The 15,307-nt window shown below is 36.2% G+C and overlaps 1 protein-coding gene and 1 pseudogene across 2 annotated transcripts in view; one reads left to right on the top strand and one right to left on the bottom strand.

Annotated features, from left to right (window-relative positions):
* Nucleotides 1–15,307, top strand: part of C2CD5 (C2 calcium dependent domain containing 5) — a 204,495-nt gene that overhangs the window by 47,191 nt on the left and 141,997 nt on the right. The gene's annotated exons all lie outside the window — the stretch shown is intronic.
* LOC143690520 (UDP-GalNAc:beta-1,3-N-acetylgalactosaminyltransferase 1-like) lies at nt 570–12,785 on the bottom strand (annotated as a pseudogene).

The following is a 15,307-nucleotide window of genomic DNA, read 5'->3' as shown; positions in this document are numbered from 1 at the left end:
AATTATGTGAATCTTCTTGCTTGAATTCTTCTCTATAATACCGCAGTAAAATAGTAATCAAAGTCCAAGGCATTGCTGATACACACAATGACAGCTAAGGTTATACTGATGGGGCTATCAATAATAAATGGTTCAGTGAAGTAACTGGGAAAAAAAGTTCAAATGCAAAGGGTGATTCACACTATTCTGTTTATACAACATTATACAACCATAACACCCAATACCCAGAAAGTTTTAAGTAACTTAAATAATAATTGATAACTTGGAAATACTGAAACATCTTGAAGTAGCTTCTGAACAACCAAAAACAGATGAAAATTTGTTCAGTAATATCTCTACTAAAGTTAATACACAGAACTATACATTTTTTTAAAACCAGTAATCCATGTAAGGCATACACAAAACCCTCCACTGACTAAATGGTTCAATAAACAGAACTTCGCATTGCTTGATTGTTGGATTAATAAGCTTATACTGCAGTGAACCCTGTTTAAGAAATTCTAGTCTATAGATAGAACAACATGTCCAAATAGATTGATCCTAATTATTTTATTAGCAAAAACCTCTGATTTAATTCCTCCAAATATCATCTTAAAAGGGCCTGACTTGATTCCTGTCAAATTAAATCACAAATAGTTATAACCTTCCATCTCTAGTTTAAGGGTTCTTCATGAGTTTCAGGTCAGTGTAAGCCAGAACACTGCCCCTTCCACGAATGCTCCCCATGGGATTTCACAGTACCAACTTTAACACTTTCCACAAAGTACCCTGCCCTTCTCTAGGCTTTAGGTAGAACATGAAATTAATAATGACATGTGGTGTTCCTTAGCATAACTTCCAAAATGTGATAATTTCCTTGGAAGAAAAGCCATGGGCTGCAATCACATATCTGAGTTGACAGACATCCAAATGGATTCTATATAAAAAGAAAAGGTTTGCGTCTTCTGGAATATGAATGTCCACTTTTAGTAAATTCAGACAGATACCAACATATATGTCTTCAAACTTGATGGGTTTTACATGACCCATCATTTCATTGATCCTTGGCACTAAATCCCTGGACATGATATAACCCAACCCACTGCAGTAGGGCGGGAACACCTTGAAAGGATATTCCTGGTATGAGATATGGGTTTTTTGGTAAAATCCTCTGTACAAATAATTATTGATTAGTGGATTACCTGTGAAGAACTTCTCTGAATGGTTTAAATTCAAAAGATACTTCACTAGATTGCCAGTATTGATGAAAACATCAGTGTCTGTCTTCGTGGCATACTTGGCATTGGGGCAGAACTCACTTACCCACTGGAATGCCATAATTGTTTTCAGGGTCAGGTTGTTATATGTGTCTAAAAAATCTTAACGTATTATGTCACCATAAAGCAGATGTTCATCCTCTAAGCACAAGTCTAGCATTCTGTCTTCCCTCTCAGCCTGCTGGCATAATAAGAAAAATGTAAGGATCTCATGTCCCCACCAAGACTTTTTTTCACCCCAAGTAACTCTAATGGCCTGTCTGGCTTTCACATCCAAGGGGTGTGAGGTTACCAGAATGACAAGGAATGGGTTTTGATGAGAGCAGTTTGAATGCTCTCTAAGTGTGAAGTGAAAGTCTTGTCTGTAAGTTGGCTCATACTCATAGAAGTACATCCAGTTCACACGTTCTATCACATTGTAGTGAGGTAGACTGAGGTACCACATCAAGAGGAAACTCAGGAGTGACAGCAGCAGGAGACTCCATTTGAGGGATCTCAGGGACATCCTACTCCAGAGGGCAGTCAAAGAGCCAGGACCATCCACAGCAGCTCAAAGCCCACGAGCCTCAGGTTCTTCTTTCTTCTGAGTGAAAGGCCTTCAATTCCACCAACTGAACACCCAGCAGTAAGAAGTGGTCAAAATAATGTGTGAATAGCAATTTCTACTTAAAGATGGAAACTCGCAAATAGAGTTAAAATTCTATATACTGCTTACAATACACACACCTGTAGAATTTCAAATGAGATTAAAACATTAGCTGACATTTTTTATTGTTTCCTGTATTCCATGTTTTAGTTAAAACACTCAGATTTGCTGTGAACTCCCAAGGGGGGTGCACACTCACTCTGACGCGGGTGGCTGGAGCTCCCTCCTAGCACTCACTCGCTGCCTCTCTGCTGCTGCAAGCGGGCCAGCCAGACCCTTTTTACTTTCTTGACAAACTTCTTTGATACACAAAAGTGTTTAATTTTGAGGAGTTCCCATTTATCTATTTCTTCTTCAATGCTCATTCTTTGGGTGTAAGATCTAGGAAACTGCCTCCTATTACAAGTTTTATAAGATATTTCCGTATATTTTTTTCTAAAATTTGTATAGTCTTAGCTCTAATGTTTAAATCCTTGACCCATTTTGAGTTAATTTTTGTATAAGGTTGAGATATGGATACTCTTTCATTTTTTTGCAAATGGATATCCAGTTCTCCAAGCATCATTTATTGAAAAGAATGCTCTGTCCCAGGTGAGATGGCTTGACTGCACTATCAAAAATCAATTGTCCATCAACAAATCAAAGCAGAAAAATCACATGATCATCTCAATTGATGCAGAGAAGGCATTTGACAAGATTCAACATCCTTTCCTGTTGAAAACACTTCAAAAGATAGGAATACAAGGGAACTTCCTTAAAATGATAGAGGGAATATATGAAAAACCCACAGCTAATATCATCCTCAATGGGGAAAAATTGAAAACTTTCCCCCTAAGATCAGGAACAAGACAAGGATGTCCACTATCACCACTATTATTCAACATTGTGTTGGAGGTTCTAGCCAGAGCAATTAGACAAGAAAAAGAAATACAAGGCATCAAAATTGGAAAGGAAGAAGTAAAACTATCACTGCTTGCAGATGATATGATACTATACGTCGAAAACCCGGAAAAATCCACAACAAAACTACTAGAGCTAATAAATGAGTACAGCAAAGTAGCAGGTTACAAGATCAACATTCAAAAATCTGTAGCATTTCTATACACTAGTAATGAACAAGCTGAGGGGGAAATCAAGAAACGAATCCCATTTACAATTGCAACTAAAAGAATAAAATACCCAGGAATAAATTTAACTAAAGAGACAAAAAACCTATATAAAGAAAACTACAAAAAACTGTTAAAAGAAATCACAGAAGACCTAAATAGATGGAAGGGCATACCGTGTTCATGGATTGGAAGACTAAATATAGTTAAGATGTCAATCCTACCTAAATTGATTTACAGATTCAATGCAATACCAATCAAAATCCCAACAACTTATTTTTCAGAAATAGAAAAACCAATAAGCAAATTTATCTGCAAGGGCAGGGTGCCCCGAATTGCTAAAAACATCTTGAGGAAAAAAAACGAAGCTGGAGGTCTCGCGCTGCCTGACTTTAAGGCATATTATGAAGCCACAGTGGTCAAAACAGCATGGTATTGGCATAAAGATAGATATATCGACCAATGGAATCGAATAGAGTGCTCAGATATAGACCCTCTCATCTATGGACATTTGATCTTTGATAAGGCAGTCAAGCCAACTCACCTGGGACAGAACAGACTCTTCAATAAATGGTGCCTAGAGAACTGGATATTCATATGCAAAAGAATGAAAGAGGACCCATATCTCACACCCTATACAAAAGTTAACTCAAAATGGATTAAAGATCTAAACATTAGGTCTAAGACCATAAAACAGTTAGAGGAAAATGTAGGGAGATATCTTATGAATCTTACAATTGGAGGCAGTTTTATGGACCTTAAACCTAAAGCAAGAGCACTGAAGAAGGAAATAAATAAATGGGAGCTCCTCAAAATTAAACACTTTTGTGCATCAAAGAACTTCATCAAGAAAGTAGAAAGACAGCCTACACAATGGGAGACAATATTTGGAAACGACATATCAGATAAAGGTCTAGTATCCAGAATTTATAAAGAGATTGTCCAACTCAACAACAAAAAGACAGCCAACCCAATTATAAAATGGGAAAAAGACTTGAACAGACACCTATCAGAAGAGGAAATACAAATGGCCAAAAGGCACATGAAGAGATGCTCAATGTCCCTGGCCATTAGAGAAATGCAAATCAAAACCACAATGAGATATCATCTCACACCCACCAGAATGGCCATTATCAACAAAACAGAAAATGACAAGTGCTGGAGAGGATGCGGAGAAAGAAGCACACTTATCCACTGTTGGTGGGAATGTCAAATGGTGCAACCACTGTGGAAGGCAGTTTGGCGGTTCCTCAAAAAGCTGAATATAGAATTGCCATACGACCCAGCAATACCATTGCTGGGTATCTACTCAAAGGACTTAAGGGCAAAGACACAAACGGACATTTGCACACCAATGTTTATAGCAGCGTTATTTACAATTGCAAAGAGATGGAAACAGCCAAAATGTCCATCAACAGACGAGTGGCTAAACAAACTGTGGTATATACATACTATGATGGAATATTATGCAGCTTTAAGGCAGGATAAACTTATGAAGCATGTAATAACATGGATGGACCTAGAGAACATTATGCTGAGTGAGTCTAGCCAAAAACTAAAACACAAATACTGTATGGTCCCACTGATGTGAACCGACATTCGAGAATAAACTTGGAATATGTCATTGGTAACAGAGTCCAGCAGGAGTTAGAAACAGGGTAAGATAATGGGTAACTGGAGCTGAAGGGATACAGACTGTGCAGCAGGACTAGATACAAAAACTCTAAAATGGACAACACAATAATACCTAATTGTAAAGTAATCATGTTAAAACACTGAATGAAGCTGCATCTGAGCTATAGGTTTTTTTTTTTGTTGTTGTTGTTGTTGTTTTGTTTTTTGTTTGTTTTTGTCTGTCTGGTTGTTTTTTTTTTTTTTTTTTTACTATTATTATTACTTTTATTTTTTTTCTCTATATTAACATTCTATATCTTTTTCTGTTGTGTTGCTAGTTCTTCTAAACCGATGCAAATGTACTAAGAAATGATGATCATGCATCTATGTGATGATGTTAAGAATTACTGATTGCATATGTAGAATGGTATGATTTCTAAATGTTGGGTTAATTTCTTTTTTTCTTTTTTCTGTTAATAAATAAATAAATAAATAAATAAATAAATAAATAAATAAATAAATAAATATCAATTGTCCATAGATGGGTCTACATCTGAACACTTTATGCAATTCCATTGGTCAGTGTATCTATCTTTAAGCCAGTACCATGCTGTTTTGACCACTGCAGCTGCATAATATCCTTTAAAGTCGGGTAGTGTGAGACCTCCCATTTCATTTTTCTTTCTTAAGATATTTTTAGCTATTTGGGGAACACTGCCTTTCCAAATAAATTTGGCTGTTGGTTTTTCTATTTCTGCAAAGTAAGTTTAGGGAATTTTAATTGATATTGCATTGAATCTATAAATCAATTTGGGTAGAACTGACATCTTAACTATATTTAGTCTTCCAATCCATGAACTCCGTATGCTGTTCCATTTATTTAGGTTTTCCCTGGTTTATTTTAGCAATTTTTTGTGTAGTTTTCTGTGTATATGTCTTTTGAATCCTTGGTTAAATTTATTCCTAAACATTTTTATATTTTTGATTGCTATTGTAAATGGAATGTTTTTCTTGATTTCTTCCTCTGATTGCTCATTATTAGTATATAGAAACACTACTGATGCTTTGGTGTTAATCTTGTACCCTCCACTTTGCTGTACTCATTTAATAGCCCTAGTAACTAGCCTTGATGTGGATTTTTCAGGATTTTCGACATATAGTATCATATCTGCAAACAGAGAGAATTTTACTTCTTCCTTTCAAAATTGGATGCTTTTTATTTCTTTTTCTTGTCTAATTGTTCTGGCTAGACCTTCCAGCACAAAGTTGAATAACAATGGTGACAGAGAACATCCTTGGCTTGTTTCTAATCTTAGAGGGAAAGTTTTCAGTCTTTCCCCATCGAGAATGATGTTAGCTGTGGGTTTTTCATATATTCCCTTTATCATGTTGAGGAAGTTCCCTTCTATTCCTATCCTTTGAAGTGTTTTCAACAAGAAAGAATGTTGAATTTTGTCAAATGCCTTTTCTTCATCAATTGAGATGATCATGTGGTCTTTCTGCATTGATCTGTTGATATGGTATGCTACATTAATTGATTTTCTTATGTTGACCCATCCTTGCATACCTGGAATAAATACCACTTGGTCATGGTGTATAGTTATTTTAATGTGCTTCTGGATTCAATTTGCAAGAATTTTATTGAGGATTTTTGCATTTATGTTCATTAGAGAAATTGGTCTGTAATTTTCTTTCTTTTAGTGTCTTTGTCTGGCTTTGGCATAAGGGTGATGTTGACTTCATAGAATGAGTTAGGAGATTTCCCTCATCTTCAATTATTTTGAAGAGTTTCAGCAGAATTAGTACTAATTCGTTCTTGAATGCTTAGTAGAATGCACATGTGAAACCATCTGGTCCTGGACTTTTCTTTTTGGGGAGCTTCTTGATGACTGATTCAATCACTTGAGACTGATTTGTTGAGGTCATCTATTTCTTCTAGAGTCAATGGTTGTTTATACTTTTCTAGGAAATAGTCTATTTCATCTACCATGTCTAGTTTATTACTATATAGTTGCTTATAGTATCCTCTCATTAACTCCTTTATTTCTGTGTGGTCAGTGGTTATGTCTCCTCTTCTATTTCTGATTTTATTTATCTGCATCCTTTTTTGTTTTTTAATTTTTATCAACCTAGCTAAGGGTCCATCAACTTTATTGATTTTCTCAAAGAACCATCTTCTGGTTTTGTTGATTTTCTTGATTTTTTTCATATTCTCAATTTCATTTATTTCTGCTCAAATCTTCATTATTTCTTTCCCTTTCTGTGCTTTGGAGTTAGTTCGCTATTTTTTCTCTAGTTCTTCCATGTGTACAGTTAATTCCTCAAGTTTTGCTTTTTCTTCTTTCTTAATATAGGTATTTAAAGCAATAAATATCCCTCTTAGCACTGCCATTGTTGCAGCCCATTAATTTGATATGTCGTGTTTTCATTTTCATTTAATTTCTCTTTTAATTTCTTCCTTAACTCACTGAGTGTTGTTTCAAATAAAGTGTCAGTGACTGAAGGATTTCAAACAGAGTCAGGAGGTTATCCTGAAAGCTATTCTTATGCATTATATAGGTATTCCCTTTTTAGTTTATGGTGTATTAGAGTGGCTAGAGGGAAGTACCTGAAACTGTAGAGCTGTATTCCAGTAGCCATGTCTCGTGAATATGATTGTATAAGGACATAGCTTTTACAATGTGACTGTGTGATTGTGAAAATCTTGTGTCTGATGCTCCTTTTATCTAGAGTATGAACAGATGAGTCAATAATATGGATAAAAATAAACAAATAATAGAGGCACAAAAGTTAAAATAAACTGAGTAGATTGAAATACTAGTAGTCAATGAGAGCAAGGGGCAAGGACTATAGTATGTATGAGTTTTTTTCTTTTTACTTTCTTTTGCTGGAGAGATACAAATGTTCCAAAAACTGATCATGGTGATGAATACACAACTATGTGATGATATTGTGAGCCATTGATTGACCACCATGTATAGAAAGTTTGCATCTTTCTTTGTTTAGGTATACAATAAAAATATTTTTAAAAAAAAACCACATTTTTCTTAGCCTGACCCTCAACCCATCTACACACAGATGTACTCTTTCTGTATTATCCCACAGACCTGCCAACAAAGGCTAAGTGAGAGGGGGTCAAGGACTGGATTTATAATTTTTATAAGTAAATATGAAACTGAAATTGGTAAGAAATTACTTTATGTAGATATAAATACAAAATTTTATTTTATTTGCATTTTAATATTTTTCTCTGTTTTCCAATTTTGTACAATGATCATGTTTAACTATTGTGCAGTTTGAATCTGTTGTGTACCACAGAAAGGTCAAGTTCTTTAATCCTCATTCAATATCGCTGGTTGGGATCTGTGTTCCCATGGAGATGTGACTAACCTAATTGTGGGTGGCAACTTTGAATTAGATGATCTCCATGGAGATATGTCTCCACCTATTCAAGGTGGGGTAGTTTACTAGAACACTTTAAGAGGAACCATTTTGGAAAAAGTTTTAGAGCCACTAGAACCAACAGAGCCCACATAGCCAGAGACCTATGGAGATGAAGAAAGAAAATGCCACCAGGGAAGATGTTTGAAATGAGAAGCCAGAAACCCCAGCTGAGTCACCAAGTGCCTATCAAGCTGACATAGGTGTTCTGGACACACCAGTCTTTCTTGAATCAATGTATCTTTCCCTGGATGCTTAGTTTGGACATTTCCACAGCCTTAGAACTGTAAACTTGGAGCTTAGTAAATTCCCCTTTTTAAAAGCCAAAAAAGAAAAAAAAAAAGAGCATTTTTCACCTCCATATATTTGTGAATTTTCTGGCCCTCTGCCTGTTTTTGATTTCCAACTTCATTCCTTTATGATCTGAGAAAGTGTTTTGTATTTCAAACTTTTCAAATTTATTGAGACTTCCTTTGTGACCAGCATATAGTGTATCCTTGAGAATGATCCATGAACACTTGAGAGAAAGATGTATCCTAGTGTTGTGGGGTGTAATGTTATGTAAATGTCTGTGAAGTCTAGTCCATTCATTGTGTTGTTCAAATTCTCTGTTTCGTTATTGATCCTCTGTCTAGATGTTCTATTCATTGATGAGAGTAGGAAATTGAAGCCTCCAACTACTATGGTAGAGGTGTCTATTTTTCCATTCACTGTTTTCAGTGTTTGCCTCATGTATTTTGGAGCATTCTGACTTGGTGCATAAATATTTATGATTGTTATGTCTTCTTGTTGAATTGTTCCTTTTATCAATACATAGTGTCCTTCTTTGTCTGTTTTGTTTTACATTTGAAGTCTAATTTGTCAGATATTAGTATAGCTACTCCTGCTCTTTTCTCATTGTTGCTTGCATGAAATATCTTTTCCAATCTTTCACTTTCAACCTTTTTTTTCGTCCTTGGGTCTAAAATGAGTCTCCTGTAGACAGCATATACATGAGTCCTGTTTTTTAATCCATTCTGCCAGTCTATGTCTTTTGATTAGGGAGTTTAATCCATTAACATTTAATGTTATTACTGTAAAGGCAGTAATTTCTTCTACTATTTTGCCTTTTGGATTTTGTATATAATATCTAGGTTTTTTTTTTCCTCTTTTTACCTTGACTGATAATCTTCATTTCTACACTCTTCTCCACACCTCTCTCTCCAGACTTTACCTATCTGCCTGTAGTGCTCCCTTTAGTATTTCTGTAGGACTGGTCTCTTGGTCACACATTCTCTCTGTGATTGTTTGTCTGAAAATGTTTTAATTACCCCCTCATTTTTTGAAGGACAATTTTGATGTGGTATTCTTTTTTGGCAGGTTTTCTCTTTTAGAATCTTAAATATATCATACCACTGCCTTCTCACCTCCATGGTTTCTGCTGAGAAATCCACACATGGTCTTATTAGGCTCCCCTTGTATGTGATGGATTGCTTTTCTCTTGCTGCTTTCAAAATTCTCTCTTTCTTTTTGACATCTGACATTCTGATTAGTTAGTGTCTTGGAGTATGTCTATTTGGTTCTATTCTGTTTGGGATACACTGCACTTCTTGGATCTGTAATTTTATGTCTTTCATAAGAGATGGGAAATTTTCGGTGATTATTTTCTCCATTAGTTTTCCTTATACTTTTCCCTTCTCTTCTTCTTCTGGGACACTCACATGTATATTTGTGTGCTTCATGTTGTCACTCAATTCCCTGAGACCCTGCTCATATTTTTCATTTCTTTTCCCTATATTTTCTTTTGTATGTCAGATTTCAGACACCCAGTCTTCTAGTTCACTAATCCTTTCTTCTGCCTCTTCAAATCCATCATTGTAAGTTTCCATTGTTTTTTCATCTCTTCTACTGTGCCTTTCATTCCCATAAATTCTGTAATTTGTTTTTTCAAACTTTTGGTTTCTTCTTTTTGTTCACCCAGTGCTTTCTTTATATTCTCCCTTAACTCACTGATTTGATTTTTGATGAGATTATCTATGTCTGTCTGAACATCCTAAATTAGTTGTTTCATCTCCTGTTCCTCATTTGAATTGTTGGTTTGTTCCTTTGACTGAGGCGGTTTTCCTAGTATGATTTGTCATTTTTTGCTGGTATCTAGGCATTTGATTTCTTCAATTAGTTTATTCTGGAGGTTGTTTTCACTCTTTTACCTAGGAATTTCTTGCTGGATGGCTTTGTTCTGTATCTGTTCTTTTACATTCAGTTCAACTTACTCTAGATCTCTATCATAGGTTCTGTTTAGCTGATTGGAATTTTTCAGTTCTTGTTTTCCTGTTTCTTTCCCTGCCTAACTGGAGCAATTTTTTTTTTTTTTTGAGGAGGGTCTTCTCAGATATTATAGACCCCAGTCAGATTTTCCTAGACTGGACTGGCCTCCTCTCAGGAGGAAAGAGTCACCTGCAATAGTTTTCCCTGAGGTTGCATCCCAGCAGGTTGACAGACTTTCTTATGAAGTGTCTGTGTTTTTCCTGTCCTTTCCAGTATGTGGTGCTTCTCTGCCCCAAACTTCCCAACAGTGTAAAGGGTTTGGTACCTGTAACCTCAGCAGACTCTCCTTGCTGGGGTCATGAGTGAGACAGAGGTAAGGTTGGAGGTTGGCATTAATTGCTTCGGTTTTCCAGTCCTTGGGGCCTGAATTCCTTGAGGGAGGATTGCACTTGAATTGGGCCCCACCTTTCTCCTGGGGAAGGTACAGCCTTTAGTGATTTAACTCCTTTTACCTGTCTAGATACTTTGTCTCTCAGACAAGCTTAATTCCACCCTTGCCTGGGGTAGTACTGGAGACTGAGAAGGCTTGCAGTTCTATCTAGTGAGCTGTTAAATAGTAGAGACAAAGTAAAAAAAAAACTGGAAAAAGACCCTTTTCAGAACAGGACCCCTGCTCCTTGGGTTTTGTCAATCAAGAATTTATGTTGGTATGTGGCTCTATGTATCTCTAGGCTTTAGGTGCCCCCTTTTCTTTAGGGTCCATTCCTTTTCAACTACTTTGGGCTGTCCAACTCAAAAAGCCTTTGTTTTTTTTTCCCATTAGCACCTCCCCGACCCCCTAACACCTTCCCCCACCCCCCACCAGGACAAAAACCCCTAGTATCTTCAGCTCTTATTCCACATTTATCTGAGCTGAGGGCCTATTTTCAGTAGTCAGAATTTGTTCATTATATCTGCAAATGAAGCTGGTTGAGCTAAGCCTTTGCTGCTAGTAATATCTATTTCTTTTCCACTCAGGGAACCAGCCTGTTGTGTCTGTAGGCCAACCTCCACTTACAGTTCTATGTGGGATCTCAACAAGTCCAGCTTGTCCAGACTGGTGTATGTTGTGTGTCCAGTCACTAATGTGGCCCCAGCAGTTGTTCTGTACTGTTTCTGGCTATTTACTACATGATCTGGAGGATGAACTAAATTCCATACCTCACTAATCCACCATCCTGTCCCACCTCCGGTGTTCTGTCTCAACACCTCCCTCTTTTACATGACAAAATGATTCTCAGTAATAATCAAGAAATCAAATGAATAATAATAATGGAAACACGGTGAAACTTTTACTACTGAACTTTTAATATAATCATTAAAAACAGTAAAAATAAAATATAAAATGAATATTTCACTGCAGAAAAGGAAAAAGCACAATTTAAGCTACCTAATAGTTTGAACTTTGATTTCTTGATTACAGTTAAATGTAGTTTTACTTTATGTAATTTATTATCTAATAATTGAGTGCATATTAATCAGACAAATGTCTACAAAAGGGATAATTTAGGCAACTACTAAGTTGTATCACTAAATAGTTTCACTGATGTTTTATTCTCTCAATTTGTCCTTTAGTTTTCAAACAAAAATAATTTATAAAGAAGAATAAATTTATATTTTAAAGATATTCAAATTTAATAAAATAGTTCATATATAAGCTAAAATTTATACTTATAAAATTTATCTGACAATTTACATTGCTCCACACTGAAATTTTAAACAAATAAAAATCCCAAGTGGTTGCATAAAACAAACAAAAAATTGAAATAGCCAGTTCTGTTTCTTCATCTTTCTATCACTTTGCTATCATTATTTACTTAGAATCTACTGTTTTAATGGAGTAATAGGTAGTACCACAGGGATATGAGTCAGGAGGAACCAGGATATAAGAAAGCCCACTTATTCATAAATGTTACAAATTTGCTCTTGAAATCAACATGTATATGTTGGAAGCAACTATATAATTGGACATTCTCTAGTATAAGTACAATAAAATGCTTATTTCACAAGTAAAGTGATAATTTGAAGCTTATATATATATTATTAAAACTTAGTAATATCTGTAACAATTGCTTAGAACTTAATCCAAGAAAAGAAATTCTCAGGGAGGAGTGTTTTATCATTGCCATCGGTGAGAATTAATGGTTCATGATGATAATTAAAATTCAACCCAAATTTTAGTATGATTTAGTAGTGCTTGAAAATTCTCAATGAACAGCCTACCTCTAGAGTACCTGCTGATCCACACCCTTATGTAGTACCCTCCCACACTGACTCTAGGCTTGCTCTGTGTTTTGCTTTGCCAATAAGACATTAGCAATCATGATACCAGGAAAGGTTTGGAAAAGCACTTGCACATTGGAGTTAGCCATCTCTTATAACCTTTGGCTTGCCATGTGAAGAAGCCTGGGCTAATCTGCTTCTTGCTGGAGTCATGTGGCCCAACCAACAGCAGCATTGGTCCCAGAGATGTGAGGCCACCCTAAACAATACTGCCCCAATAAGCTACCATTTACTTACAACCACAAAGGTAACTCCAGGAAAGACCAGCAGAAGGATCTCACACTTGAGCCCAGTCTCAACTGCCTTGATTTATGCAATTGTGAGCAAATAAAATGGGGACTGTTTTAAGCAACTAGGCTTAGGGGTATAAGAAGCAGAAATGAGAATCCAGCTTTCTTCTTTTAAACTAGACCAGGGATGAAAAAACTTTTTGTAAAATAAGTTTACAGTACATATTTTAGGTGTTATCGGTCATAAGGTCTGTCACAAATATGCAATTCTTCCTTTATAGTAAAAAAGCAGACATAGTCATTATGTAAGTAAATGAGCATGGCTGTATTCCAACAAATGCTTATTTGCAAAAACAGGCAGTAGGCTGGATTTGGCCTATAAGCTATAGTTAGTGGACCCTGAGTAGACAGTAAAGAGACGTACAAAAATGTAAAACAATGTCAATCTCCTTTACTAACACTTTTGCCTTGAAAAATATAATTAGTCTTCCTTAAAATGGTATTTATGTTAAAAGAAATGGTTTGATAATGACAGTTCTCAAATTGATTAATAGATAAATATATTTTACAATCTCAATTTTAATTTCTAATAGAGTAAATATTGATAGATAAAAGCCATGTAACCAAAAGCTCTTTGAGGCTCTCAATAATCTCAGAGAGTGCCGAGATCAAAAGTTTGATAGCTATCGGTTTAGAGACTAAGGGGCTGAGACTGAGGTAGACTGGACTATGAGGAGGAAGTAAAACTGAAAGTATACAAGCCGAGTGAAGAAACTGTTTCAAAGATGATGAGGTGGCACTGTGTGAACTGATATTAGCATTGTCAAAATGTTAATGGTAAGAAACCAATAGACAAGGAAATGTTGAGCCTCAAGGGAGGGAAGGGTTAATCTTGGAAGGAGGACCCTGAGAAGTGGAAGGTGATGGCACCCAAAGTGCTGGTTAAAGAATTTGCTTTAAATGAATGAAAAGTTCCCACTTCTGCTGAAACAAGCGGTAATAAACAAAGGATGAGCGCAACTATAGGCAAATTTGTGGGTGCAGCAGCAGGAAACTGAGAGTGTCAATCTGTTGGCTTCCATGTACACTTTTTTGTTGTTTTTTCATTTTCACTTAGTGGAAGGTGAATCATCTGTGGAGATGAGAGGGTGAAAAGGATGGAGGATTAGGAAAGTAGAAAAAGCAAAAAGCTGTAGAAAAGAGGGGTGAGAATTAACTAGGAAATTAGAAGGATTTCCAGATAGTGTTGAGTTTCCATTTGGGGTTAGAGATCATAAATGTATTGTGGCACCAATCTATAGAATTGATGGATTTTCTCTAGCATTTAGCAAGCTAGTTATTGGTACAGAGAAGGCATATACAGATGCTAGAATAGGGGTAGGAAAACTTTTTTTTTCAAGAGCAAGAGAGTAAATATTTTAGGTTTTATGGGCATTAGGATGTCTCACAGCTATTCAACTCTGCTTTTATAGTGTGAAATCAGCTATAAACAATACGTAAATGAATGAGTGTTGTTGTGCTCCAATAAAAGTTTATCTATAAATGTTGCAATTTGAATTTAATATTATTTTCATGTGTCTCAAATGTGGTAATTGAAGCTGTATGCACCCCAGAAATGTGTTTTTAAATTTGGTCCTTTCCTATAGGTATGGACTCATTGTAAGTAGGACCTTTAGATGAGGCTATGTCAGTTAAGTTGTGGCCCACTTCATTCAGGATAGATCTAATCCTCTTACCACAGTACTTTATAAATAATATGAATACAGAGAGAGAAAGAAAAAGCCACAGAAGCAAGAAGCTGAAATCAATGAAACCTGGAGGAGAAGGGAGAACCCACAGATACCACCATGTGCCTTGCTATGCGGTAGAGGAGCCAAGGAGTGTTGGCAGCTAGTCTTCAGGAAGAAAGCATCACTTTGATGATGACTTGATTTGGACATTTTCTTGACCTCAAAACTGTAAGCTAATAGATTCCCATTGTGGAAGCCAATCCATTTGAATGTATCTGCTTTAAGCAGCCTAGGAAACTAAAACAACAAAACATTATCCTTCTTTCGACCTTTTTCAACAATTAAAAATGTGGCCCAAAGCTTGGAACCTCAGCTCTAGACTATGGCAGGTTAGAAAAAGGTGTACCTCTAGGGCAGAATGATCCCAAGACTGAATAGATTTCAGTTGGTGTGCTGGTTTAAAACAGTTGTGTACCCCAGAAAAGCCATGTTCTTTACCTGATTCAGTATTGCTGGGTGGTATCTTTTGATTAAGTTGTTTCCATGGAGACGTGACCCATCCAATTGTGGGTGGGACCTTTTGATAAGGTGGTTTCCACGGAGATGTGTCTCCACCCATTCAAGGTGGAGCTGCTTACTGGAATCCTTTAAGAGGGAACCATTTTGGGAAGAGCAGACAGAGCCCATACAGCCGGAGACCTCTGGAGAGGCAGGA

This window comes from Tamandua tetradactyla, chromosome 7 (assembly GCF_023851605.1).
Source record: "Tamandua tetradactyla isolate mTamTet1 chromosome 7, mTamTet1.pri, whole genome shotgun sequence".
NCBI classification, from domain to species: Eukaryota; Metazoa; Chordata; class Mammalia; order Pilosa; family Myrmecophagidae; genus Tamandua; species Tamandua tetradactyla.
The sequence above is the reverse complement of the archived record's forward strand: the minus strand, read 5'-3'. Positions and strand labels throughout refer to the sequence as shown.